The sequence below is a fragment of the Pygoscelis adeliae genome, unplaced genomic scaffold, assembly GCF_000699105.1.
Source record: "Pygoscelis adeliae isolate BGI_AS28 unplaced genomic scaffold, ASM69910v1 Scaffold218, whole genome shotgun sequence".
NCBI classification, from domain to species: domain Eukaryota; kingdom Metazoa; phylum Chordata; class Aves; order Sphenisciformes; family Spheniscidae; genus Pygoscelis; species Pygoscelis adeliae.
In genome coordinates, this window is record NW_008825433.1 from 3,261,591 (window position 1) to 3,266,562 (window position 4,972).

The following is a 4,972-nucleotide window of genomic DNA, read 5'->3' on the forward strand; positions in this document are numbered from 1 at the left end:
GCGGGTCCGGGCGGGTCGCTCCAGGGGCAGGGGGAGTCAGCCGGGCGGCGGGTGGCGGCCGGGTGCGGGAGGGTGGTAGGGCCACATCCTCGGCCCCGGGGAGGGGGCCGTTCCCGTGGGGGAGGGTGGTAGTGCCACCGCCTCGGCCATCGGGGCACTAGGGAGCTCTCCCTCCGGGGGGAAGACCTGTGGCAGGGAGCAGAGCGGGCAGGGAAGTGGCAGGCCGAACCGGGTCCGTGCAGGGTGTAGCCTTGTCTGGGTGATGGGGAGGTAGGTGGTGTGGGGGATGAGGAAGCAGTAGCTGTGCAGGGAGCGTTGCTGGAGTAGGAGCCGCGAAGTGGAACAAGTCTGGGCCGGCATGTGTGTGTGAAGGAACCAGAGTATAACTGACAGAGGCAGAGTTGGAAGGGAGGGAGCAGCACTCCCCTGGTGCCAAGCCTGGCAGAGGGGAATGGGAAATTCTCTACCAGCCTGGACACCCTCTCTAGTGCAAGGGATGCTTCCTACTATAGAATTCGTGAGCAGCGCCTGGGAACGTGGGAAGACTTTAAAGAAAAACCAGTGAATACCGAACTGCATCTGGCTCTGGGCTTGAGCACACTGTATGGAGCAGAGTGAAAGATCGAGTGCTAATAAATGGATTTTTAGATGGGCAGGAGATTGCATTGGTAGGCATCAGGGTGTGCAAACGATATGCAAGTCTGGCAACGCTGAGAATGACCTAGATCTAAGAGATGCCAGGTGGAGGTTGTCCTGAAAAGAATCATCCATCAAACGTAGATAGTTCTATGCCAGAGAAAGCTTTTTAGAGGTATGTATCTCTGTTTTACAGATTCATAGAAGAAACTGGGATAAAGGGCTTACGTAAGAGGAAGCAATGAATCCTTCTTGAAGCATCAGACAGCAGGTAAGAAAGCCAGGAATGAGCTGATGCTGAGTCAGACTGTGTTGTTTTGGTCCCACTACTTGAATTTTTTGAGAGTATGTGAACAACATACCTGAAAAACTGTCCCTCTCTGTGGTATTCTCTGCATCATAGTAGGCCTACATTGCCTGAATTGAGAGGCTAGGGGTGTCAGTGAAATGGGAGTGACCCTGAAGAATTCAGTAAGAGCCCCTGGGAAGAAAAGCTCAATTAAAGACATAAGCCAGTGCTCTTTACACGCCATCCAGAGAAGCAGCCTAAAGTCTGTTCTGTCAGTGCTGAAGCAGCTGTGTTCTCTGTGTAATCACGAGGTCTACCCAATCGGAATCCCAATGAAATCCTTTCCGATAATCGTGCTCTTGCAATAATTGCAATGCCAAAGTTAGGTAATTCTAGTGATCCTCTGTTCTGTTAGGTTATTTCTTCCACCACATTGTTTTTTCCGCCTGTATTTTAACTGATCCCCTGCTGGGTGGTGCAGGTGTACCGCTGGCCTTTCTGTCCTCTCCTGACCTCACTGTTGAGATCCAGTTTAGAGGGGCAGCTATTTGGTACCCAGCAACGGGGTCCTTTGAGTTGTTCATACCTTTCAGTTACTTGTCAAATCACTTTTAGTACAACTCCTTTCTCTTTTCTTCACTTCTTGGTGAATCACTGCAGAAAGCATATGTATCCCAACAGTGCTTTGCATACGGTGTGTTTCAACTCCTGGATGTTAAATCAGCATTTAAGCTAGCAGATCTTAGCTGTAGTATCAGAAGCTTTTGGCTTTTCATCCCTTCCCAGGCACCCATGCTCTTGAAATCATGGGAGTGCATTTCAGCAGGGCCAGCGGAGTTCCAAAGTGCAGCCTGTGGCTATCTTAATCTTTAATATTAACAAGGCATTGGGTCAGGAGGGGATGAGTTACGTGCCAAGACCTGTGCCTCCTCAAACCAGCTTTCTGAACCAAAGATGACCTTGCATTCTTTTCCAATCTGTTTCAAGTAGTTTGTTGGCTGCTGCTAAGTCACTTGCTTTGCGGCTTTCAAACTCTGAATTCTTATCTCTGCCATCCACTCTAAGTACAATCACGTGGCATAGTATGCACGGGAAATAGACTGTAGCTTTGAAAGAGATATACTCCTTTGCCCCCTTTTTGTCCCAGAGCAGGATAAATAAACTGAGATGGGACAACGAGTGATTTTTGGTCAATGTGCTGGTGTGAGTGGTACCAGAGCTGGCTTGGAGAAAAGGTTTGTGGCAGCTGGTGTGGCATATAAAGTGCTTTTAAAAAGGTGAAGAAAGCCAAGCTGTTTGAGCAATAGCAAAATAAACAAGTTTCGGTAAAATGTGACTGTATTTCTCGGTAGTTGTTTGAAGTAGACTTGATGCTTATGAGTCCTGGAGGCTGATGATTTTTCTGAAGGTGAGCTCTCTAACCTGTTAAAATGTCTGCTATGTTTTGTGGAGGATCCACTGAAAGCTGGACTCTCTGAGATTTCCATGTGTCACTACATCTATAGCATAGTCCCGAGAAATAATTCTGGAGGTTAGATCATAACAAATTAACCGTGTTGTATCCTTGTTAGCAAGGGCCTAGCTTTTACAGCACAGTGTGACAAGAATAATGTAGTAATGGCTAATAACCCTCTGCCTTTCATGTTCCTGGGAGAAACATAACAGGTAGGGGTCTCAAATGAGCCTGCATGTGATACAGATTGAGGGCAGGATTCCTCCACTAAGAAATGAGGATCTGCTTGACACCTTTTTGACTCATCTCTGCTCTTTTGACTGGGGTTGTCAAGAACTGGAATTGTCGTAACAGAGCAGATTTTCTTGGCTGTTCAACTTGATTGATGCTTTGCGAGTAAATTTAAGGTCCTGAAGCTGGATACGTTCATCTCCTTGCTTGAAGGCTTTGGTTGGGAAGATATCTCCTTTTTGTATGACACCCTGAGCTATGGAGAGAGTGAGTGCTTGTGGCATTTGTGCTAGCTATGTGTATTTCAAGTCACTAGTAACTGAGTAAATATGATCCTCTCTGAAATTCATTTTACACAGGACTGCAAAGGAACTATGTGCATAATCTATGCAAACAGGGCTAATGCCTTAGGGCATGAAATCGTCCATCCTGTTTCCCTGCCAGTTCCACTACCTGAGGGCTTTTCCTTCGATCTAGATTGGCTGGGTCTGTAACTGTAGTAGGAATAATGTTACTTTTTAAAATTGAAGTACCTTTACAGCTGGTTGGAGGGGAAGGATGACCCTGCGATCAGAATTCTGAACTGCAATGTAGGATGCCTAATTTCTGCCACAGGTTTATTGCATGAACATGTTCAGATCATTACTGTTTCTTGCTCTTCATTCTTTGGTTGCAAAATATGATTAACGCCCATCTTATTGGGGATTTGAGGAAGAATCTGTAAGTGTCTATAAGATGCTTGGATACCGTGGTGTTGAATGCTTTAGTAAAGCTTGGTGCAGGAGAAATGAAAAGGATATTCTAAGCCGTGACGTCAAGATGAAGCAGACCCCTGTGTGAGCCACTGTCCTGCATATTCTGTAGCACGGTGAAATTGCTATAGAGTGCAAGTCAGGCTCTGGCTTGTTTAAAGCAAGTGGGCACTCTGAGACCCCCCCCTTTCTTTCCTTCCCAGGAGTGGTTTGCTTGTTTCCACGGCTTGTAATGCCTTATCTAGCTGAATCTTTTTGACTTAAATTAATCTCTTCTCTTTTTTGCCCCCTTGTTTGTTCCAGACTCGGAAATGTTTGCTTATTGTCAGGATGTTCATGTATGGTCTTATTGCTAATATGCTCAGACAGAGAGGGCCAAGAGCAGCAGCTTGCAGGCTGTCTCATATTTGGAATGACATGAGACACCCTCTCTGGAGTATCCTCCTGGGAGCTGTGCTTAGGAAGGAAATGGCGTGGAAGGCTGTGTAGGATTGTGAGAATAGCATTGCAATGGTTGGAATGCAGGATAAGCATCACTTGGGTGGGCTCAGTTTTCCTCTGCTTTTCAACAATGCTGGGTGCCAAGCCTGAGGAAGACTGCTGTGCAGAGGTGAAGGAGCTGGAATGTATTCTTCAGTTGAGGTGAACGCAATTCAGTGAAACTGATAGGCATCAAACTGAATAATGATTTTAAAGTATTTTCACATGATGTCTAATCTGTGGAAATTCACTACCACATAATAGCACTGAGGCTAAGAGCTCAGCGGGATTTCGAAAAGATCAAGCACTTACGAGTGGAAATGTTCAGACTTGCTTTAGCTAAAGAACTTGTTTTAGAAGGTGTATTTTTCAGACATAACCCAATCTCTAGCAGGTAAAGGTTTGAAGAAAGGGCAGTTTGTTCCATAATTGTCCACTGGGGCTTCTTGCTCCATCTTCTAAACCACCTTGTATTGGCCTGTGTCAGAGGCAGGGTATTGAATCATACTTATTTGCTGTGTTGGGTTGCCCACTAACCTTTCTTTTTTGTGATACTGCATTAGGGAAAAAACCCCCACTAACCGAAAAACACAAACCCACAAAGCACTCCAGTTGCTCTGATTAGGCCTAGTAGTTGAGGATTTTAAGCTGGAGGAGAGTAGGGTCCTTGGAGAGATAGTGCAGCTCATAGATGAAGATTGTTTTATTCATGAATGTGAAGACATGTAAGTATTGTCTCTTCATGCCGAGTGGTCAGACAGAGTGCTTTGTGCTTCTTGCCTTTACTTGTAAGAGCGAAAAGAATGCGTGGAGTTTGGCCTCTCCACGTTGCAGTCTTGTAGTGGACTTTAGTCCGGAAGGTGGCTGAAAGGAAGGGCTTTAAGGCTGTTCAAGTGAGATCCGGTATGTTGTAGCATGACCCTCAACGTACTAGTGTCTGGGAAGACACAGTCTATGTCCTGTGCTCATGTCCAATCTGTGTTGAGGATCGAGAGAATCATCAGTGCTGCTTGGTCAAGTAGGCATACGACCAGTTTGATGGATAAAGGTAAGTGGCAGTGGTATGGATATATGTATATAAAGGTGTTTGTTTGTAATGTCTGCCTAAATGCAAGGGGAACTCCTGAAGGA

General features: G+C 45.9%; 1 protein-coding gene across 1 annotated transcript in view; it reads left to right on the forward strand.

Moving 5' to 3' along the window:
* Positions 1–831: 831 nt before the first annotated feature.
* The window catches only part of TJAP1 (tight junction associated protein 1 (peripheral)), a 39,462-nt gene continuing 35,321 nt past the window's right edge, over positions 832–4,972 (forward strand). Inside the window, exon 1 of the mRNA XM_009331055.1 lies at positions 832–907. The gene's annotated coding sequence lies outside the window, so the exon portion shown is untranslated. The remainder of the gene's footprint in view (positions 908–4,972) is intronic.